The 23,065-nt window shown below is 34.2% G+C and overlaps 1 protein-coding gene and 25 non-coding genes across 26 annotated transcripts in view; 25 read left to right on the top strand and 1 right to left on the bottom strand.

Moving 5' to 3' along the window:
- The window catches only part of LOC141295677 (F-box only protein 34-like), a 112,577-nt gene that overhangs the window by 57,907 nt on the left and 31,605 nt on the right, over window positions 1-23,065 (bottom strand). The gene's annotated exons all lie outside the window — the stretch shown is intronic.
- Window positions 14,259-14,341, top strand: trnal-uaa (transfer RNA leucine (anticodon UAA)). The gene has a single exon. It is a non-coding gene; the product is annotated as a tRNA-Leu (tRNA).
- Window positions 15,648-15,730, top strand: trnal-uaa (transfer RNA leucine (anticodon UAA)). Its single transcript has one exon. It is a non-coding gene; the product is annotated as a tRNA-Leu (tRNA).
- On the top strand, window positions 15,824-15,906 carry trnal-uaa (transfer RNA leucine (anticodon UAA)). The gene has a single exon. It is a non-coding gene; the product is annotated as a tRNA-Leu (tRNA).
- On the top strand, window positions 16,000-16,082 carry trnal-uaa (transfer RNA leucine (anticodon UAA)). Its single transcript has one exon. It is a non-coding gene; the product is annotated as a tRNA-Leu (tRNA).
- trnal-uaa (transfer RNA leucine (anticodon UAA)) lies at window positions 16,176-16,258 on the top strand. The gene has a single exon. It is a non-coding gene; the product is annotated as a tRNA-Leu (tRNA).
- On the top strand, window positions 16,352-16,434 carry trnal-uaa (transfer RNA leucine (anticodon UAA)). Its single transcript has one exon. It is a non-coding gene; the product is annotated as a tRNA-Leu (tRNA).
- trnal-uaa (transfer RNA leucine (anticodon UAA)) lies at window positions 16,528-16,610 on the top strand. Its single transcript has one exon. It is a non-coding gene; the product is annotated as a tRNA-Leu (tRNA).
- trnal-uaa (transfer RNA leucine (anticodon UAA)) lies at window positions 16,704-16,786 on the top strand. The gene has a single exon. It is a non-coding gene; the product is annotated as a tRNA-Leu (tRNA).
- Window positions 16,880-16,962, top strand: trnal-uaa (transfer RNA leucine (anticodon UAA)). The gene has a single exon. It is a non-coding gene; the product is annotated as a tRNA-Leu (tRNA).
- trnal-uaa (transfer RNA leucine (anticodon UAA)) lies at window positions 17,056-17,138 on the top strand. Its single transcript has one exon. It is a non-coding gene; the product is annotated as a tRNA-Leu (tRNA).
- Window positions 17,232-17,314, top strand: trnal-uaa (transfer RNA leucine (anticodon UAA)). Its single transcript has one exon. It is a non-coding gene; the product is annotated as a tRNA-Leu (tRNA).
- trnav-uac (transfer RNA valine (anticodon UAC)) lies at window positions 17,408-17,490 on the top strand. Its single transcript has one exon. It is a non-coding gene; the product is annotated as a tRNA-Val (tRNA).
- Window positions 17,584-17,666, top strand: trnal-uaa (transfer RNA leucine (anticodon UAA)). Its single transcript has one exon. It is a non-coding gene; the product is annotated as a tRNA-Leu (tRNA).
- trnal-uaa (transfer RNA leucine (anticodon UAA)) lies at window positions 17,760-17,842 on the top strand. Its single transcript has one exon. It is a non-coding gene; the product is annotated as a tRNA-Leu (tRNA).
- trnal-uaa (transfer RNA leucine (anticodon UAA)) lies at window positions 17,936-18,018 on the top strand. The gene has a single exon. It is a non-coding gene; the product is annotated as a tRNA-Leu (tRNA).
- On the top strand, window positions 18,112-18,194 carry trnal-uaa (transfer RNA leucine (anticodon UAA)). Its single transcript has one exon. It is a non-coding gene; the product is annotated as a tRNA-Leu (tRNA).
- trnal-uaa (transfer RNA leucine (anticodon UAA)) lies at window positions 18,288-18,370 on the top strand. Its single transcript has one exon. It is a non-coding gene; the product is annotated as a tRNA-Leu (tRNA).
- On the top strand, window positions 21,549-21,631 carry trnal-uaa (transfer RNA leucine (anticodon UAA)). The gene has a single exon. It is a non-coding gene; the product is annotated as a tRNA-Leu (tRNA).
- Window positions 21,725-21,807, top strand: trnas-uga (transfer RNA serine (anticodon UGA)). Its single transcript has one exon. It is a non-coding gene; the product is annotated as a tRNA-Ser (tRNA).
- Window positions 21,901-21,983, top strand: trnal-uaa (transfer RNA leucine (anticodon UAA)). Its single transcript has one exon. It is a non-coding gene; the product is annotated as a tRNA-Leu (tRNA).
- Window positions 22,077-22,159, top strand: trnal-uaa (transfer RNA leucine (anticodon UAA)). The gene has a single exon. It is a non-coding gene; the product is annotated as a tRNA-Leu (tRNA).
- On the top strand, window positions 22,253-22,335 carry trnal-uaa (transfer RNA leucine (anticodon UAA)). The gene has a single exon. It is a non-coding gene; the product is annotated as a tRNA-Leu (tRNA).
- trnal-uaa (transfer RNA leucine (anticodon UAA)) lies at window positions 22,429-22,511 on the top strand. Its single transcript has one exon. It is a non-coding gene; the product is annotated as a tRNA-Leu (tRNA).
- trnal-uaa (transfer RNA leucine (anticodon UAA)) lies at window positions 22,605-22,687 on the top strand. The gene has a single exon. It is a non-coding gene; the product is annotated as a tRNA-Leu (tRNA).
- Window positions 22,781-22,863, top strand: trnal-uaa (transfer RNA leucine (anticodon UAA)). Its single transcript has one exon. It is a non-coding gene; the product is annotated as a tRNA-Leu (tRNA).

Below are 23,065 nucleotides of genomic sequence, written 5' to 3' on the forward strand. Positions count from 1 at the left end.
AACTGCCAAAACAAAAAGAGAAAGTGAGACGGGAGAGGAGGGAAAGAGGCCCTCTGGACATGACAATGCGGTAGGACGAGAGGAGAGGTGAGACAACATAGATAGGGGCATTAAACGGCTGAAGAACAGATGCATGCAGTAATGTCAACACATTCATCACTGATTAATATCATTGCCATAACAAGCACAAGCGGTCCTGACCACCACACAGTTCAAAGCATTAAAGCACTCAACTTGACGTCACCAGTAATTTATTATATGCTTTGTTTTAAATAATACTATTGCTTTAAGAATGTGAGAAATCTTGAGCAAATCATAAGTAATATCAGTTTTGCATTTTGCATGCTAGCCTGTTACCACATCATTTCCCCATTACACATATATTACTTTTTATTCTGTTTTTAGCCTTTATTTTAAAAAAAAGGAACTAAAATATGACATTTAAAATGGTTCTTTCTAGATTTTTTCCTGTTTGAAAGATATTGGAGACAATAACTTAAAATATTTATTTATTAATTATATCTACTTATTTACTATTTACTTACTCTATTTACTTTGTATTCAGTTTTTAATTTTTACCCTTTATTTTATTTTTACCCTTTATTTTTTAAAATGGAAACAAACATTTCTGATGTTCTTTAAAATGGTTATATTTAGAATTTTTTCCCATTTGAAGGATGTTGGAGACAATAATTGACAAATTATTATTTATTAATTATTTAATAATATCTATTTTACTTTACTATTTACTTACTCTGTTGACCTTTTATTATTTTTTCTCTTTATTTTTTATTATTTGTTTTTACTTTTTATTTTATAAAATACATTTCTGATGTTCTTTAAAATTGTTTCTATACTTTTTTCTGTTTGAAAGATGTAGATCTATTTCGCTTATTATTTAGTACTCTAGTGTTTTATATATTTTTACATTTTTACTTTTTATTTATTTAATTATTTTGACTTTTTACTCTATTTTTACCCTTTCTTTTTTAGAACAGGAACACAAATTTTCAACTGTTCTTTAAAATAGTTCTTTCTAGAACTTTTCCCATTTTAAGGATGTTAAAAACAATAATTTAAATGATTATTTAATTATATATTTCACTTATTAACTTACTCTATTTAATTCTTAATCATTTTTATAATTTTTTACTCTTTACTTATTTTTTTTTACTTTATACTCTATTTTTACTCTTTATTTTTTAAAATAAAAACATACATTTCTGATGTTCTTTAAAATTATTCTTTCTAGAATTGTTCCCTGTTTGAAGGATGTTGGAGACAATAACTTACTTATTATTTAATTATTTTAAAAAAATTCTAATTTTTACTCTTTATTATTTATTTATTTTTTTTACTTTTTACTCAATTTTTACCTTTTATTTCTTAAAACAGGAACACAAATTTCAGCTGTTCTTTAAAATTGTTTTTTCTTCAATTTTTAATGTTTACTCTTTCTTTTTAAGCAAGGAGATTAAGAGTTCTTGAGAGTACACTTTTTATTTTATTTATCAAAATGTAATCTTAAAAACCTTTAAAAATGTATACAAAAAAGCAAAATAATATAGAAAACAACAAATAACTAAAAATAAAATAAAAACTGAATATAGAATAAAAAAGTAAATAAAATGTAAAATATACCTAAATAAATAATTAAAATGATAAACGACCTGCAACATCCCAACAGAACTATTTTAAAGTTCAATCTCCCTACTTAAAGAAAGAAAATAGAAATAAAATAAACTGTAAATTAGACATACTTAAATAATAAATAATCATTACAATTATAAATTATCTCCAACATCCCTCAAACAATATCAAAAGTAAAAATAGAATATAAAGTAAAATAAATGTAATAAATAAATAAAATAATCATTAAAATGATTAATTATTTCACATATTACACATAATGTGATGAGAAGACAGCATTATAAAATGGATCCCAACACCAGAATCTCTATCTTCCTTGACCTGAATACATGTGATGAGAGCATTGAGAGCATGTCAAGCCTGCACATGAACTTTACGATAACAATCAGATGTGGCCTGAGATACGTCTCCATGCAATAAGGGACTTTAAAATGAAAAAGAGCAGGAATGTGTGTGGAAGGATCCCTTAAAATCCTGATGACGTGACCACTAAAATCCCTTGACTTGCAAAAATATCAACAGATCACTATGACCTTGCTTATGTATAATCTATACTCCTAATGTGAATGACACTTTTTGAGTAATCAGATAATAAAATAGATGCTTTCCTTGTCTGGGTCAAGATTCTGTGTGACCTGATATCAAGAACGTTATCTGAGCTCTGTATCATGAGAGAGCTGTTATCATAAGCTCTGTTTGAAATCACAAACAAACTGCAGGAGGAGGCCAAAGACAACACAGAGAGGCAAGATGAAACAAGGAATCTCCTAGAGATAAAAAACAACTGCAGGCGGTCCAATGTCCTCCAGGGGTCAGGGCCAAAGTTCAAAACCCTATGTGTATGTTAGGATTCAACAAAAGAGAAATCACTGTGGAAGCCATTGATCAAATATGCAATAGATCCAGAGAAAATTCCTTTAAAATTCCTATGAGAAGAAAAATCTCCAACATCCATCAAGGAAAATTCAAGACATTTAAGTATCTCCCTACTTAAAAAGAATAACAAGAAATTAGACATTTAATTTGTAATTGAATTAATTTTAATGTTTAAATTGAATTTTTCAAACTTAAAATAGAAAACATAGAATAAAACATAAAATCGACATAATTAAATAATTAATTTATTATAATTATAAATTATCGCCAACATTCCTCAAACAGGAAATTTAAGAAAGACACGTTTTAAAAATCATCAAATGAATAGACAATTTAATTTCGTTTTTTAAAGTTGAATTTAAAAGATTAAAGTTCAAATAAAAATCTAAACTAAAGAGGAAAAATAAAATATAAAGTAAAATAGATATAATAAATAAATAATTAAAATTACTAATTATCTCCAATATCCCTTCTACAGGAATATTCAAGAAAGAACCATTTAATTTTATATTTTATTTTATTTTTTAAAATTCAATATCCCAACTTAAATTAAAAAAAGAAAAACAAGAAAAATACAACAAAACATAAAATCGACATAATTAAATAATAAATAATAATTACAATTATAAATTATCTTAAACATCCCTCAAACAGAAAATTCAAGAAAGAAATGTTTTAAAAGCCACTAAAAGAGTGGTAATTGAATTTAATATTTTCCACATTCAAATTAAAAGTTCAAATAAAAATCAAGAGTAAAAATAGAATGTAAAGTAAAATAAATGTAATAAATAAACAATAATTAAATTGACAAATTATTTCCAACATCCTTCAAACAGGAAAATTCAAGAAAGAACAATAAAAATGTATATTTAATTTTAATGTTTAAAATTCAATATCCCAAATTAAATATAAAAATGAAGAAAAACAAGAAAAATAGAATGAAAATAATAATTAAAAAATGTAAAATAGACATAGTTAAAAAAACTTTATTAAAATTACAAATTATCTTTAACATCCCTCAAACAGGAAATTTAAGAAAGAACAGTTTTTAAAATCATTAAAAGGTGGTCATTTAATTTTTTATTTAATTTAATATTTTCAAAGTTCAAATAAAAATCAAGACTACAAATTGAATGTAAAATAAAATAAATGTAATGACTAAACAATAATTAAAATTACTAATTATTTCCAAGATTCCAAAATTCAAGAAACAACTTATATTTAAATTTAATGTTTAAAATTTAATATCCCTATTTAAAAATAAAAAAATATAAAAAAGAAAAAACAAGTAAAATAGAATGTAAAAAAGAAATAAATGAAAAATAGACATAATTAAATAATAAAAAAATAATAAATCAATAATTTTAAACAATTATAAATGATCTTCAACATTCCTCAAACAGGAAATTCAAAAAAAGAAAAAAATTAAAAATCATTAAAAGTGGCCATTTATTTTTTTTTAATTTAATTTACATTTATTTAAGTTCAAATAAAAATCAAGAGTAAAGAGTAAAATGAATATGAAGTAAAATAGATGTAATAAATAAAAATTACTCATTTCCAACATCCTTCAAACAGGAAAATTCAAGAAATAACAAATTTTTAATGTTTTTTTCTCCCTACTTAAAAATAAAATATACCCAATTAAATAATAAATAAATAATATTTAAAAAAAAATAAACATTTTTAATGATCATCAAAAGAGTGCACTATTTTATTTCATTTTTTTTTCAAAGTTCATTCCCTGCTTCACAGCAATAATGAATAAAGAAGTAAACATTAAAATGATGAATTATCTCCAACATCTCTCAAATAGAGCAAATTCAAGAAAGAACACTTTCAAAGTTCATCAAAATAGCTAAATAAAGATAATTAATTATTAAAAGCATGCATAATGAATGATTTATCTCCATCATGCAATATAAAAAAATATTCACTAACCTTTGACCTTTCTTTCAGTGCAACAGCTTTACACAAAACAGGAGGTGAGCTGTATTGAATATAAATCAATCATTCATATTGTCCTTCAACGTAAGGATCAAAGGTCACGCTTCCCGTCTCAGGCGTTTTAAATACCCAAGCATTTATTGCTCCCTTATTTATGGCGAGGCGAGACGGCCGACCAGAATGCTGAGTTTGTACTAGAGATTGTTATGCTTGTGCAACCTGAGATTACACACACAGATCCTCACGTGGGAAAGGTCAGCGTGAGAGAGTCTGTGAGAGAGTGTAATGTCTTTGCTATTCCTCCTTGAAATATCGTCTCTTCCCCCACTGCCGCAGTCATTTGTCACCCTGGCACGCTGTCCTGATGTCCTGATCATATTTATGTGCTGGCCGGCAGCCACTGACCGACTGCGAGTAATGAACATATGACCCTGCGCACACATACCTCCTGCTTTCCTTCAGCTCCCTGCCTCACCATCACATCATTTCTTAGTAATGCTTGCTAAGACAAGCATCCATCACTATTACAGTTGCTCATGATTGGGGATAAAGATATGAACAAGCCCTTCACTTTATATTTCGTACTGCACTATGTGTTGCTATAAACACAAATAATACCTCTGAAAATTGTGCTATTACATTTCTAAACAACCAGATACATGATTTATTTTGCCATATTTAGAGACATCATACTTCATATCAGTGGTATTTTTTAAAATCAAATTTCAATTCATGTCCCAGTCACATTTTCTTGGTTAAATAAACATTATTTACACTATCAGAAAAAAAAATATATGTTTTATATTTTTACATTAAGTATAATCAATATTCTGTGCATTAAAACCTAGTATGAATCTCTTCAAGTTAGTGTTTTTAAGCACTTATTCCAAATTACCTCAAGGATAACTTATTTAAATTATGTATTTTATGTGTTAACTTATGTCTTTTTAATATTTAACTTTTAACTATTTTTGAATGTTTGGGATCATCAGACATCAACGCTTGGTAAATATTGGTCACAGACACAGAGATTTACTTTAAATTTTAATTCAAGCAGATTACTCACTAAAAACTCCTACATTTTGTGTTTTCAGGCAATTTCAAGTTAGTGTTTTTAAGCATTTTACATTCATTCCAAATTACCTCAAGGATAACTCATTTAAACAATGTATTTTATGTGTTAACTTATATTCAGCTAGTTTTTTTAATAGTTAACTTTTAACTATTTTTGAATGTTTCGGATCATCAGTCATCAACGCTTGGTAAATATTGGTCACAGATATGGAGATTTACTTTAAATTTTAATTCAAGCAAATAACTCACTAAAAACTCCCACAGTTCGCGTTTTTAGCCATTTTAAGTCTTATTTTGATGTAACAAAGTGGTTGTATCTAAGTGTGTCAGTTGTTTACTTACTTTTTAAAATGTGTCCTCCCATTAACGCCATTTTATTGTTCATTCAGACTGATTCGCGAACGCGCACGAACACAAGAGGCGGGACTTATAGCATTAACCAATCACAGCTGATCATAACCAGTCGTATCCAATCATATCTCGATTAAGGCGTTGCCTCCTTTAGCGGGGTCTGTTAAAACCGTCTATGGTTAAAACTCAATGGACTCAGAGGAGATGAGAAAGACGTCGACTCCCGCTGTAACTTTACCTGCTGGTGTCACTGTTGGACAATGTTTCTTTAGAAAAACGAGTGATTTATGCACTTTTGATTATTATATTTTGTAATACTGGCGTTGCTTTATTTTTGTACTACAATTTTTTTTCTCATCTAATAATTTGAGGAAGCACTGCCTTCCTTGCCTCCTCGGAGGAAACGCCCTGTTTCATATCTATCAAAAAATTGTAGAAGCAAGATGAAATGACATGTTTGCATCAGCATATTATTTTTGGTATTATATATAGCCTACAGTTGTGCTCGTAAATGTATATATCCCTTGCAAAATGAGCTAAATGTTAATAATTTTGAACAAAATAAGATGGATCATGAAAACTGTAGCTATGTTATTTTTTTGAGTATTTTTTAGTAATAGATGTTCATATATAGTTCATAAAAGAAAATAATAACTTAATTTATATAAATTACCCTGTTCAAAAGTTTACATACACTTGAAGCTTAGTACTGTGTGTGTTGTTTCCTGGATGATCCATGACTGTGATAGTTGTTCATGAGTCCATTCTTTGTCCGGAGCAGTTCAACTGCCTGTTGTTCTTCAGAAAAATCCTCCAGCTCCTGCACATTCTTTGGTTTTCCACCATCTACTGAATATCTGAACCCTTTCCAAAAGTGAATGTATGATTTTGAGATTCATCTTTTCACATTGAGGACAACTGAGAGACTCACAAGAGGAACACAACTATTACAAAACGTGAAGACATTTACTGATAAGACAATACAATGCATTAAGAGCCAGGGGGTGTAAACTTTTTAAATAAGAGTAAATTATCCTTTTATTGTCTTCTGGGAAACATGTAAATATTTATGCAGCTTCTTAAGTGCAGTGCTTCAGGTTAAGCATCAGTAAATGTTTTCACCTTTTATAATAGTTATGCATTGTTTCTCAATTGTTCTCAGTGTGAAAAGATTGATCTCAAAATCATGCAGTCACTTTTGGGAAGGGTTCAAATATACAGAAGATGCTGGAAAACCAATGAATGTGCAGGAGCTGGGGGATTTTTCTGAAGAAAAACAGACATTTTTCCAATGAGCCTGGGTCGTTTTTTAAGTAGTTCTCTTTAAAAAATTGTTCATCGTGTCCGAATAATGTGAATGGTATAGGCTTTACAAATCAGTACTTTAACCATATTCAGCAACACAATTTACTGTTGGAATATTAGAGATCATTTTTTTCTGGAAACATTGAGAAAACACTCTCAGAAACACTGCAATAAATTTAAAATATAATTGTAACATTCTCAAAACCAAAATGGAATGTTTGGAAACATTTTTAGAACATGGATTGGTTAGCTGAGCTCTAATATCTCCTTTTAAACTGCTAACATCAGCAGGTTAACTATGGCTCTGGTTAACACTGATGTGGTGGACAAATATAAATGGTTCGCATATATCAAATGCAGTCAAATGAGAATAATTCATCATCAAACAATGTGGAACAGAACAATAGCTGCTTCATGAAACCCCTCATAATCAAGCACAAAGGTCTTTTGTGGGTACATATATATATGGTTTATGTTTTCTACCAGAGCTTTTGACAGATATACTGGTATGGCAATAATGAAAGGAGCTTTCTTTTAAGAAGATTCAATCAATAAATTGATACGTTCCAGAAAACACTGTTGTTTACAGCTGTTTGGAGGAGAGCTATAAAAAAGGAGTAAATGAAAAAGGCTTTGCCTTGATTTATGAACCCAGAGGAGCTTATAAAATATACTCAGATCTCTCATTCTTTACAGTAATTCCAGTCAAGATAAAAAAGCAAGGAAATGTCATGCTGTTGCACCTTTAGAGCAGATGTCCTTCAGCACTGATCACACAATCACTACTGCCTGACATGTGACATATGAAGGACACTTAAGTGCACCACAGTCCATAAATGAAGCTTTTGCACTTGAGAAAAAGCTTTTGATTTCATTTTTGGACAATTTGTTGCTTTAAATGAAATAGTCAGTGGGAATGAGGAATGCAGGAATGTTTTGAAGTATGAAACTTCATTTCGCAATGAAGCACTTTGAGCTGAATTAAGAATGAAAAGGAAACAGACAGACAGAGACAGATTGAAAAGAGAGCAGGTTAAGATAGCAGTTCTTATCTTCCTCAAGAGGAATTTAAAGACCTGCCTCAGATAAACTCACAGAGATGAACGCAATGCATCCTGGAGTCAGATTCATCCTCTCTAAGCACATGGATAGACCAGAACGTGACATATGGCATCTGAAAAATATATCAAGAAACATAAATAACAAGGTGAAATTACCTTTTCCAAGTTTCATAAGTAGCAAACAAAAAAAGTTTTTTGTTGTTTTTCGTCCTTTTTAAAATTGTTACCCAGTCGTAGATGTACCAGGATGGCCGAGTGGTTAAGGCGTTGGACTTAAGATCCAATGGACACATGTCCTCGTGGGTTCGAACTCCTGGTATGAAAAAGCAAGTTTTAAATAGAATACAGTAATGTGGTTATGCCAAGAACGATACACAAACATATGTATTGCTAACTACCACCACAAAACACAAAGAATCAATGAAATCTGTTAATGCATACTGTTGTTTTCTCTCCAAAATGATGTCACTTCCTGAAGTGATAGAATTTTACAAAAAATGGGATCAAAAGTGATACTGAAGACTACATTAACAATGGATAAACAATGGTAAAACCATATTCTGTTGTTTTAATTCTAATGCTTCTAATGCTCACTGACATGACCTGACTTACAGCTTATGGTTTCTTCCACTTTCCTGTTCAGTTTTAGCACCCCATTCATCCAGCGCTGAGGCGGAGGTGTTTACTGTCTGCTCCAGGTGCTGTTACGAGGGCCAGGCCGGGCCAGGCCCGGGTAGAGCGAGGGGCCACCCTGGATAGCATAAACAAACAGACCCCAGAGAGCCTGCTGTTTTGATAATGTCCATGATTAGCTCAGGTGCTGGGTTATGACCCTGCCAGACCCACAGGCCTGGCGGGGGCTGCGTGTGTTTTCCTTCTTCTCCGACAAGGAAAAGATGCAGCTGCTTTTACAAGGCCGGATCCCCTGACACGGAACAATTTAAACCAGAAGCTCCTGACAGGACAGACAGAAAGGAAATTAAATTTGTCGTCTTGTGCCAAATTTATAAGCTTAAATATGCTAGTATGCATCTAAAAGTGTACAAAAAATTATAGCTATTTTAAAAAATAGTTCTTTTTAATAAAGTTATAAAGTGTGTGACAAGCTAAATGCATTTAGCTGTTTTAAAAAACATGATACGTCCTGTCCCAATTTCCTCTTTCTATATGAAATACATAAGGATTTTAAAAGGACAGTTCAGCCAAAAATGAAATTTATGCCATTAATTAATCACTCTCATGTTGTTCCAAACCAGTAAGGCCTTCGTTTATCTTTGGAACACAAATTAAAATATTTTTGATGAAATCCGAGAGCTTTCTGACCCTCCATAAACAGCAAGGGTCCTACCATGATCAAGGCACGCACACGTAGGACATTGTTAAAATAGTTCACGTGACATCCGGGGTTCAACCGTAATTTTATAAAGCTACAAGAATACTTTTTGTGTGCAATGCATGCGTTGTAGTACTCTCAGTAATGGCCACCTGTGGTGACATGGAGGAGAAGAAGAACCACTGATGTCACACAGTCCATTTTATTGATGTCCTTACTATGTTTCTGTGCCTTGACTGTGGTAGGACCCTTGCTGTCTATGGAGGGTCAGAAAGCGCTCAGATTTCATTCATAACATCTTAATTTGTGTTCTGAAGATGAAGTCTTCAGGTTCGGACTGACATAAGGGTGAGTAATTAATGACAGAATATTCATTTTTGGGTGAACTGTCCCTTTAATAAGTGGATATTACATATCATTCACTTTTTAAAGGCATCAATAAGAAAGAACCAGTACATAAACTTGAGTAATAATACCTAATAATAAAATAATACCTGTACTCCAGCACTGTAACCAAGATGGCCGAGTGGTTAAGGTGTTGGACTTAAGATCCAATGGATGAATGTCTTTGTGGGTTTGAACCCACTCCTGTAAAGACACTTGGGTTTTACCTTGTTTAGAAGTTGCTCCAGGAATACTGAGGCTTGGGAGTTTTAAAGAATATATTATAAACATATAAGAGCAGTAACTCAAAAAAGATTTGACAGTAGAATGGAGTGACTAACCAATCAGCCTGCTCTATGTGGTATAATTGATTCTGATTGGTCAATTCTATGGTAAAATATTTGCATAGTTAATTCTGAAGTGTATAATTGACTATTCACTCAGACATTCTGTATGATTTTTCTCATATAATACATTTATTTCAAAACTTGTATATATGTTGGCCATTTGTTTATTTTTATGATACATGGTCATTTCTACCATTTAAACACTAATTAGGAGCCTAACGTTTACTACAATGGTTAAAAAAAGGATCTGGTTCTTTTGAAATATTTTTTCTTAGTGTAAAAAACATTTACATAATCCACATAACCTTCATACACGATCCACATTATTTTTCAACGCAGAAGTAAGCCGTTTTCTGTGGGTGGTCGAGACTTCCAGTTCAATAGCTGCTGTAGGGAAATAATGAGAAGAATAAGAAGCAGTAAATGGTAAAACTGTTTTCACTACACACACTCTTAAAAATAAAGGTTCTTTATTGGCATCAATGGTCCCATCTATGGAACCTTTCAAATGCGCAAAAGCTTCTTTATAGTGGAAAAAGGTTCTTTAGATTGTTAAAATGCTCTTCAAAATGGTTCTTTTAAGAACTGTTCACTGAAAGGTTCTTTGGTGAACCAAAAATGGTTCTTTTATGGCATCACTGCAAAAACACCCCTCTGGAGCCTTTATTTTTAAAAGTGTACCAGTGTGTTCATAATTAAGATTATACAGTAAAATAATATGGTAAGACACACCAGTTTGCAATATCACGCAGCAAAACCAGCTGTTTTGTACAGTTAAATATAGCTGGAAGCGAATGACACCAGAAGCCAGACACATTACATTTACAAATGGCCGCGCCGGCTTTTATGGGAAAATAAGGTGGATAAAAAACCTTGTGTTCAATGGAAAGTTTCCATGGATGCTAAAGATTCTTCATGGAACCATGCATATAAAGAACCTGTATTTTTTAAAGAGTGTTCAGAGTTTACATGGTCTTTTACTTGTTCTATGCACATTCAACAGTATTTTTTTTTTTTCAACCAAAATTCTATTTTAGATACCTTTAAAAAGAAATAAACTTCTAGTGAGAACTGGTACATAAATAACTCTTGCTATTTGACGAAAGAATGAATCAATATACACACAAACCACCCAGATCGCAGGAATCAGATGTGGGGTGAGCACTGCTGGAGGGAATGTAATACGCATCCACCGCCCCTGTTACTGCATACTAAAAAAGAGAAAGAAAGAATGGACCGTGAGTTTGGAGTTTGTGTTGTGCTCACGGACCAGCTGTGTAAATCTCTCACTGTCTTTCTCAGGGGGAGCGCAGACTCATTTTTAGAAACACTGGTATTCCAGTAACTTAAGTGCACTTTTCAGGCATGTAACTGTAGAGAGATCAAGTAACAAAGACTGCGGTAGAGATCTCAGGTGGCCTGAAATAGGTAAAGAGGTCGTTAAGGAAACGAGGAGGCTGCGCATATAAATAGCTGGAGTTATTGAGTCTCCAATAAACCAGTTCCCTTTGGTCTGTCTAACTCATCTTCCTCCATCCCTGTGTCATTTATCGGAAAAGAACTAGTGTGTCATATTGATTTGCAGCACCCTGCGGTAAGCGAACCCTTCCCCCGTGACCTGTCAGGTCTGACGGACAAATGAAGAGAAAGAAATAGAAAAAAAATTAAGCTCATGCTGGGAATTACTCGTCTACAATATCAAGAAATCATTCGCACCAAAAAGCCACCGCAATTACCCATCGAAAGCCCTCTGAGAAGATAATCACTGCTTGCGCTTCAAAGGCGACTATCTGGCCCCCCTTTCGCTGAGATCCAGCAGGGTTTTTAGGAGATGGACAGGGGGAAGCCCCAGACTAGAGTGCTGCCCCTGCTGATGGAGAAGCCATGGTAAAGCAGGAACAATTGAATACTCATTAGCATGGCAAAGGTCTGCTCATTACAAGGAATCATTAGAGCTGCTCTCAGATGAAAGGCCTGCTCGGACTCCACATAAGGAGGTGTCCACTATTTTTAAAAAGAGTGCTTGAAACAAGGTAAGGATAAGAAGCAGTGGATAAATCCCCCTACCCCTGATTCAAATTATTTGACATGTCTGGTCTGCCAATAGATGCTATACACCATCAACAAACATACCAGTCAACATGTCAACCATAAAGCTAAAAACTATATATGTGACCCTGGACCACAAAACCAGTCATAAAGGTTTTAGTTTTTTTTTTAATTAAGATTTCATACATCATCTGAATAAAAAAACTTTCCAGTGATGTATGGTTTGTTAGGATAGGACAATATTTGGCCGAGATATTATTTGAAAATTAAAATATTGAGAAAATTGCCTCTAAACTTTTTAGAAATGCATATTACTAATAAAAAATTAAGTTTTGATATATTTAACGTAGGAAATTTACAAAATATCTTCCTGGAACATGATCTTTACTTAGGATCCTAAAAAATTTATAATAATATATATATATGATAAGTTTGACCCATACAATGTATTTTTGGCTGTTGCTACAAATATCACATATATGATCTTGATTTAATTTCGTAAAACCTATGATAACCCATTGTGACAACTTACCCCTTAATGTGACAACACTGCCCTGCTGTTCAGACATATTGCCTCAACTGTATCTATTAAAAGCAGGAATGTACAGTAGTTTTTTTGTGGCCATGACTTTAAAGTGTGCATCTAAAACAGAAATTTGTGTGACAACTATCCCCAGTACGTCCTATTTGGCTGTCCATATGACCCATCAGGTGAAACACCAACTATCACAAAAACATAAAGACACGTTGTGATTTCGTTTCCTGTTTTCAACACCAGGAATAAGTTTCCACATGAACATGAAATTCTAGAAATGCATGAATGCACAAATAACTAAAATAATAAAACTTTTGGATATGTAGCTAATTTCATGGTAAAAGTGGTTTGAAGATAAACAACTTTTCTTTGCTAAACCGTTTTTGTCTTACATTGCAATTTTAACCACTATGATGTTGCATTCCTAAAAAATCATTTCAAAATACCCTTTGTATTTGCCAGAAGCCATTTTTACTCTCATCTAGTGCTTGGTGAGTATTGATTTTGGACCCTGCATGTACACCCAGACCACCATCGCCATAACCACGAAAACGCAGAGGTAATCTCCTTCCCCCAGAGCTGCAAAGTCATTATCAGCTGTCCAGGTCTTACTTATGAGCTCCTAGCTCCCTGGAGACACTGAAATAAGTGTGCTGGTCAGTGGGGGAGGTGAGGGCTGGTGGGGTCCCGCTCCTAAACGAGGGGCCGAGGAGGAACAGAGAGATTCAGAATGATGAAGGAGTCTTTGAAGAGCTGGAGATGGAGGGATGATGGCTCTTTGAGGTCTGCCTGGGCACTGAAGGGCTTTTGTGTTGAAACCTCCTGCAAGAACAGTTCACGTTACTGCAGGACAATGGCTGGTTAAACTGCGCACAGAAAGAGGTTAATCCACAAAGAATAGGCCGGCGGCCGGTAAAGCTAGTGACACAGGGCCTGGAGAAAAGCATTAGTCAATAAAGCACTAATTAAAGTGTTTGCTTGGTGAGCCGTGCAGAAGGCGATCAAAGCCCAACGCGGTCGTGTCACAAATGGGGAAGATGCTTAAGGGGACGCGTTCATTACACATTAAGGACGGATAAGAACACACACTGAGCAGCTGGACAACCTGTTAAGAAGCAGAGATCCAGTTTTAGAGCCTAATCTGGAATAAAGCATAAATTGATGCGGCTGTATATGGTTCCACTGGACAAATCCAATGGGTGCAGCTGGCCTTGTTGATTCAAACCCCACTTCTGTGATTTTTATTGTATGTGTACAGTATGTGGCATTACCACAAACTGGTTTCTCAAAGTGGTAATGAAGTACCAGTAGAAGGAACAAAGGGGTTTTTAGCACCGAAAAAAGTGAACAGGATGGCCGAGAGGTTAAGGCGTTGGACTTAAGATCCAATGGACGCATGTCCTCGTGGGTTCGAACCCCACTCCTGGTAGATCTCTGTCCATTTTAAACCAAATACAGCTATATGTGGTTGTGTCATAAACAAACTGGTTTCTCAAAACTGCTTCTGAAGTAGCTGTAATTGGTGAACACAGAGATTCAAAGTGTTTGTGGTCGAGCGTTTAAGGTGTTGGATTTAAGATTCAATGGACAAATGTCCTTGTGTACTTCTGGTGAATCTAGTTGAGTTTTGAACAGAATATAGTTATGTGGTTGTGCTACCAACAAACTGGTTCCACTGGACAAATCCAATGGGTGCAGTTGTCCTTGTGGGTTCAAACCCCACTTCTGTTAGATCAATGCAATTTTTATTGTATTTGGTCGCATTACCACAAACTGGTTTCTCAAAGTGGTAATGAAGTACTAGTAGAAGGAACAAAGGGGTGTTTAGCATAAGAAAGTGACCAGGATGGCCGAGTGGACTTAAGATCCAATGGGCAAATGTCCTCGTGGGTTCAAACCCCACTCCTGGTAGATCACCGACCATTTTAAACCAAATATAATAATACGGCTATATGAGGTTGTGTTATAAACAAACTACAACGTAACCAGAATGTTAGTTATGTGGTTGTGCTACCAACAAATTGTTTCCATTGGACAAATCTAATGGGTGCAGGTGTCTTTGTGGGTTCAAACCCCACTTCTGGTAAATTCAATGTGATTTTTACTATATGTGGTCGCATTACCACAAACTTTCCTTGTGATCACTGTCAATTTTAAACACAATATTGTAATACAGCTGTGTGTGGTTGTGTTATAAACAAACTGGTTTCACAAACCTGGTTCTGAATGCAATGTGGCTGCATATGGTTATCAACAAACATCTGTTTACACATGTCACTGTGATCCAATATCAAGTTGCCCAGCAAGATAAATCAATGTTTACACCTGGTGGTAACACACAGCTCCTTGTAACTACTTGTTTTGTCACTGTATACCTCACTCACAGATTTATTGTATGCTTATAAAGCACAGAATGTGAAAAGGTGCAGTTTCTTTGAAATATCGTTCCTGCTTTTTATACGTGTATGTAGTGCTGTCCACATGTGACGTCCCATCCCAGATGGATCTTAATACCAGGTGTAAATGGTGCCGAAGTGTTTCTGAAATGCCCTGTTAAGGAAACAAAAGAGCGTTTTAGTATAACCCAGTCACAGAGCAGAGTGAATTTTAAACAGAATACATTGTTTCTGCTTTACAGGTACGTGTGGTGATCAACAAAGAAACTAATTGGTTTCTCCAAGTGCCTCTGAAAGACACTATAAAGGAAACAAAGTGATCCTTTGTTCTCAGCTGTGACCAGGATGGCCGAGTGGTTAAGGCGTTGGACTTAAGATCCAATGGACGTATGTCCTCGTGGGTTCGAACCCCACTCCTGGTAGATTGTTGCGACATTTAAGTATGTTGTGGTTACTAATAAAGTGGTTCTGAATTATTCATATAAAAAACAAAGGGGTTTTAACACAGGACTGTCACCAGGATGGCCGAGAGGTTAAGGCGTTGGACTTAAGATCCAATGGACGCATGTCCTCGTGGGTTCGAACCCCACTCCTGGTAGATTGTTGCGACATTTAAGTATGTTGTGGTTACTAATAAAGTGGTTCTGAATTATTCATATAAAAAACAAAGGGGTTTTAACACAGAACTGTCACCAGGATGGCCGAAAGGTTAAGGCGTTGGACTTAAGATCCAATGGACGCATGTCCTCGTGGGTTCGAACCCCACTCCTGGTAGATTGTTGCGACATTTAAGTATGTTTTGGTTACTAATAAAGTGGTTCTGAATTATTCATATAAAAAACAAAGGGGTTTTAACACAGAACTGTCACCAGGATGGCCGAGAGGTTAAGGCGTTGGACTTAAGATCCAATGGACGCATGTCCTCGTGGGTTCGAACCCCACTCCTGGTAGATTGTTGCGACATTTAAGTATGTTGTGGTTACTAATAAAGTGGTTCTGAATTATTCATATAAAAAACAAAGGGGTTTTAACACAGGACTGTCACCAGGATGGCCGAGTGGTTAAGGCGTTGGACTTAAGATCCAATGGACGCATGTCCTCGTGGGTTCGAACCCCACTCCTGGTAGATTGTTGCGACATTTAAGTATGTTGTGGTTACTAATAAAGTGGTTCTGAATTATTCATATAAAAAACAAAGGGGTTTTAACACAGAACTGTCACCAGGATGGCCGAGAGGTTAAGGCGTTGGACTTAAGATCCAATGGACGCATGTCCTCGTGGGTTCGAACCCCACTCCTGGTAGATTGTTGCGACATTTAAGTATGTTGTGGTTACTAATAAAGTGGTTCTGAATTATTCATATAAAAAACAAAGGGGTTTTAACACAGGACTGTCACCAGGATGGCCGAGTGGTTAAGGCGTTGGACTTAAGATCCAATGGACGCATGTCCTCGTGGGTTCGAACCCCACTCCTGGTAGATTGTTGCGACATTTAAGTATGTTGTGGTTACTAATAAAGTGGTTCTGAATTATTCATATAAAAAACAAAGGGGTTTTAACACAGAACTGTCACCAGGATGGCCGAGAGGTTAAGGCGTTGGACTTAAGATCCAATGGACGCATGTCCTCGTGGGTTCGAACCCCACTCCTGGTAGATTGTTGCGACATTTAAGTATGTTGTGGTTACTAATAAAGTGGTTCTGAATTATTCATATAAAAAACAAAGGGGTTTTAACACAGGACTGTCACCAGGATGGCCGAGTGGTTAAGGCGTTGGACTTAAGATCCAATGGACGCATGTCCTCGTGGGTTCGAATCCCACTCCTGGTAGATTGTTGCGACATTTAAGTATGTTTTGGTTACTAATAAAGTGGTTCTGAATTATTCATATAAAAAACAAAGGGGTTTTAACATAGAACTGTCACCAGGATGGCCGAGAGGTTAAGGCGTTGGACTTAAGATCCAATGGACGCATGTCCTCGTGGGTTCGAACCCCACTCCTGGTAGATTGTTGCGACATTTAAGTATGTTGTGGTTACTAATAAAGTGGTTCTGAATTATTCATATAAAAAACAAAGGGGTTTTAACACAGGACTGTCACCAGGATGGCCGAGTGGCTAAGGCGTTGGACTTACGATCCAATGGACGCATGTCCTCGTTGGTTCGAACCCCACTCCTGGTAGATTGTTGCGACATTTAAGTATGTTTTGGTTACTAATAAAGTGGTTCTGAATTATTCATATAAAAAACAAAGGGGTTTTAACACAGAACTGTCACCAGGATGGCCGAGAGGTTAAGGCGTTGGACTTAAGATCCAATGGACGCATGTCCTCGTGGGTTCGAACCCCACTCCTGGTAGATTGTTGCGACATTTAAGTATGTTGTGGTTACTAATAAAGTGGTTCTGCATTATTCATATAAAAAACAAAGGGGTTTTAACACAGGCCTGTCACCAGGATGGCCGAGAGGTTAAGGCGTTGGACTTAAGATCCAATGGACGCATGTCCTCGTTGGTTCGAACCCCACTCCTGGTAGATTGTAGCGACATTTAAGTATGTTTTGGTTACTAATAAAGTGGTTCTGAATTATTCATATAAAAAACAAAGGGGTTTTAACACAAGACTGTCACCAGGATGGCCGAGAGGTTAAGGCGTTGGGCTTAAGATCCAATGGATGCATGTCCTCGTGGGTTCGAACCCCACTCCTGGTAGATTGTTGCGACATTTAAGTATGTTGTGGTTACTAATAAAGTGGTTCTGAATTATTCATATAAAAAACAAAGGGGTTTTAACACAGGACTGTCACCAGGATGGCCGAGAGGTTAAGGCGTTGGACTTAAGATCCAATGGACGCATGTCCTCGTGGGTTCGAACCCCACTCCTGGTAGATTGTTGCGACATTTAAGTATGTTGTGGTTACTAATAAAGTGGTTCTGAATTATTCATATAAAAAACAAAGGGGTTTTAACACAGAACTGTCACCAGGATGGCCGAGAGGTTAAGGCGTTGGACTTAAGATCCAATGGACGCATGTCCTCGTGGGTTCGAACCCCACTCCTGGTAGATTGTTGCGACATTTAAGTATGTTGTGGTTACTAATAAAGTGGTTCTGAATTATTCATATAAAAAACAAAGGGGTTTTAACACAGGACTGTCACCAGGATGGCCGAGTGGTTAAGGCGTTGCGTTCAAGCTGGGGAACAATAGTCCGTCAAAGACAGGGAAGAAGGGAAGAAAAGGGGGAAGGAAGAAAAGGAGAAAGGGAAGAAGAAAGAGAAAAAATGACGAAAAGAAAGGGTGAAATGTGACGTTGGAACTGAATACTTCCTTAGCATGCACGCTACGGTACATTTTCACGTTTCTTTGGGCGTGAAAATTGCGCATTTATATTACACTGTTTCCTATTGCAGGCGCTCACCAAGACCGGGGTTCGAATCCAGATAAAGGCACCTTTTTGTATTGTTATTGTTATATTGTTAATTTCATTAAATAAATGCAATTTTTAAGGTTAATAAAATGTACATATGTACAATTCTTTCATGAAAAATAAAGAATGCCAATGGAACTGTGGTATTGTTGATGTTGTTGTTATTATTACTTATTATTTTGTAGTTGTTGTATTAATATTATTTATTCTGATTAAGCATTATATTATTCTTTGTTTAATTGATATTACTTATTCTGATTAGGAGTTTTGTATGTTACATTCATTCAAGACACTTATAAATCTGTTATTTTTAATGAAAAAAAAGATAGTATTTAGAATAAAATAGTCATTAATATGCTGAAAATTTTAATTTACAATCATGCCAACAGAACAGTAATGAATATTAAATAAATACAATTATATTAACTATTAAATAAGTTTTCAAACAACAATAAATTAAAAGGGAAATAAAATTAAAATAAAAAACAGAAATCAAAAAGCAATAATTTCCCAGTTCATTTTTGTTTTACAATTATTTTTGTTTTACAATTATTCCAACAATACAGTAATGAAAATTAAATAAATAAAATTAAATATTGAATAAGTTTTTAAACAACAATAAGTGAAAAGGGAAATAAAATGAAAATAAGAGTAAAAAACAATAACTTTCCAGTTTGTTTTTACTTTACACTTATTCCAACAATACAGTAATGAATATTAAATTAATAAAATGAAATATTAAATAAGTATTCAAAGAACAATAAATGAAAAGGGAAATAAAAGTAAAAAACAAAAAGCAATAATTTCCCAGTTTGTTTTTATTTTACAATTATTCCAACAATACAGTAATGAATATTAAATAAATAAAATGAAATATTGAATAAGTTTTTAAACAACAATAAATGAAAAGGGAAATAAAATGAAAATAAAAGTAAAAAGCGAAAAAAAAAAAACTTTCCAGTTTGTTTTTATTTTGCAATTGTGCCAACAGAATGGTAATCAATATTAAATAAATAAAATAAAATATTAAATAAATATTCAAAGAACAATAAATGAAAAGGGAAATAAAATTAAAAAAACAAAAAGCAATAATTTCCCAGTTTTTTTTATTTTACAATTATTCCAACAATACAGTAATGAATATTAAATAAATAAAATGAAATATTAAATAAGTTTTCAAACAAAAATAAATGAAAAGGGAAATAAAATGAAAATAAGAGTAAAAAACAATAACTTTCCAGTTTGTTTTTACTTTACACTTATTCCAACAATACAGTAATGAATATTAAATTAATAAAATGAAATATTAAATAAGTATTCAAAGAACAATAAATGAAAAGGGAAATAAAAGTAAAAAACAAAAAGCAATAATTTCCCAGTTTGTTTTTAATTTTACAATTATTCCAACAATACAGTAATGAATATTAAATAAATAAAATGAAATATTGAATAAGTTTTTAAACAACAATAAATGAAAAGGGAAATAAAATGAAAATAAAAGTAAAAAGCGGAAAAAAAAAAAACTTTCCAGTTTGTTTTTATTTTGCAATTGTGCCAACAGAATGGTAATCAATATTAAATAAATAAAATAAAATATTCAATACATATTCAAAGAACAATAAATGAAAAGGGAAATAAAATTAAAAAAACAAAAAGCAATAATTTCCCAGTTTGTTTTTATTTTACAATTATTCCAACAATACAGTAATGAATATTAAATAAATAAAATGAAATATTGAATAAGTTTTTAAACAACAATAAATGAAAAGGGAAATAAAATGAAAATAAAAGTAAAAAGCGAAAAAAAAAAAAAACTTTCCAGTTTGTTTTTATTTTGCAATTGTGCCAACAGAATGGTAATCAATATTAAATAAATAAAATAAAATATTAAATAAATATTCAAAGAACAATAAATGAAAAGGGAAATAAAATTAAAAAAACAAAAAGCAATAATTTCCCAGTTTTTTTTATTTTACAATTATTCCAACAATACAGTAATGAATATTAAATAAATAAAATGAAATATTAAATAAGTTTTCAAACAAAAATAAATGAAAAGGGAAATAAAATGAAAATAAGAGTAAAAAACAATAACTTTCCAGTTTGTTTTTACTTTACACTTATTCCAACAATACAGTAATGAATATTAAATTAATAAAATGAAATATTAAATAAGTATTCAAAGAACAATAAATGAAAAGGGAAATAAAAGTAAAAAACAAAAAGCAATAATTTCCCAGTTTGTTTTTAATTTTACAATTATTCCAACAATACAGTAATGAATATTAAATAAATAAAATGAAATATTAAATAAGTTTTTATTTTTAAATATTTTTGACCTCTGACACGCCCCCTGAGGATGTGTCATTCTTTCGCACACCTTCGGCTCAGTTCGGCAACTTGATTGACACCTGACTAGAACGCTGACTCCTCCGCCTAGCGGCAATACGCGAAAACGTGCCGTCGACATTCTCTTCTACTCTGATTGGTCAAATGTCGAAAATGTTAAGAAAATGTTAAGAATAGCGCTTTATGATTGGCTGGAAATGTTGAAGCGCTTCGACGCGATTGGCCCAAATGTTATAGTGCTTCGACGTGATTGGCTGCGCAGTTCAACATTGCTCGACATTTCCAAAATATTGTCGGACTATCCTTCGGCAGCTGGCGGACTTAAGATCCAATGGACGCATGTCCTCGTGGGTTCGAATCCCACTCCTGGTAGATTGTTGCGACATTTAAGTATGTTTTGGTTACTAATAAAGTGGTTCTGAATTATTCATATAAAAAACAAAGGGGTTTTAACATAGAACTGTCACCAGGATGGCCGAGAGGTTAAGGCGTTGGACTTAAGATCCAATGGACGCATGTCCTCGTGGGTTCGAACCCCACTCCTGGTAGATTGTTGCGACATTTAAGTATGTTGTGGTTACTAATAAAGTGGTTCTGAATTATTCATATAAAAAACAAAGGGGTTTTAACACAGGACTGTCACCAGGATGGCCGAGAGGTTAAGGCGTTGGACTTGAGATCCAATGGACGCATGTCATCGTTGGTTCGAACCCCACTCCTGGTAGATTGTAGCGACATTTAAGTATGTTTTGTTTACTAATAAAGTGGTTCTGAATTATTCATATAAAAAACAAAGGGGTTTTAACACAAGACTGTCACCAGGATGGCCGAGAGGTTAAGGCGTTGGACTTAAGATCCAATGGACGCATGTCCTCGTGGGTTCGAACCCCACTCCTGGTAGATTGTTGCGACATTTAAGTATGTTGTGGTTACTAATAAAGTGGTTCTGAATTATTCATATAAAAAACAAAGGGGTTTTAACACAGGACTGTCACCAGGATGGCCGAGAGGTTAAGGCGTTGGACTTAAGATCCAATGGACGCATGTCCTCGTGGGTTCGAACCCCACTCCTGGTAGATTGTTGCGACATTTAAGTATGTTGTGGTTACTAATAAAGTGGTTCTGAATTATTCATATAAAAAACAAAGGGGTTTTAACACAGGACTGTCACCAGGATGGCCGAGTGGTTAAGGCGTTGGACTTAAGATCCAATGGACGCATGTCCTCGTGGGTTCGAACCCCACTCCTGGTAGATTGTTGCGACATTTAAGTATGTTGTGGTTACTAATAAAGTGGTTCTGAATTATTCATATAAAAAACAAAGGGGTTTTAACACAGAACTGTCACCAGGATGGCCGAGAGGTTAAGGCGTTGGACTTAAGATCCAATGGACGCATGTCCTCGTGGGTTCGAACCCCACTCCTGGTAGATTGTTGCGACATTTAAGTATGTTCTGGTTACTAATAAAGTGGTTCTGAATTATTCATATAAAAAACAAAGGGGTTTTAACACAGGACTGTCACCAGGATGGCCGAGTGGTTAAGGCGTTGGACTTAAGATCCAATGGACGCATGTCCTTGTGGGTTCGAACCCCACTCCTGGTAGATTGTTGCGACATTTAAGTATGTTGTGGTTACTAATAAAGTGGTTCTGAATTATTCATATAAAAAACAAAGGGGTTTTAACGCAAGACTGTCACCAGGATGGCCGAGAGGTTAAGGCGTTGGACTTAAGATCCAATGGACGCATGTCCTCGTGGGTTCGAACCCCACTCCTGGTAGATTGTTGCGACATTTAAGTATGTTGTGGTTACTAATAAAGTGGTTCTGAATTATTCATATAAAAAACAAAGGGGTTTTAACACAGGACTGTCACCAGGATGGCCCAAGTGGTTAAGGTGCTAGACTTAAGACCTAATGGGTGCATGTCCTTGAGGTTTTGAACCCCACTCCTGGTAGAGTATTGTGACATTTAAGCATGTT

Source organism: Garra rufa, chromosome 21 (genome assembly GCF_049309525.1).
Source record: "Garra rufa chromosome 21, GarRuf1.0, whole genome shotgun sequence".
In the NCBI taxonomy this organism is placed as follows: Eukaryota; Metazoa; Chordata; class Actinopteri; order Cypriniformes; family Cyprinidae; genus Garra; species Garra rufa.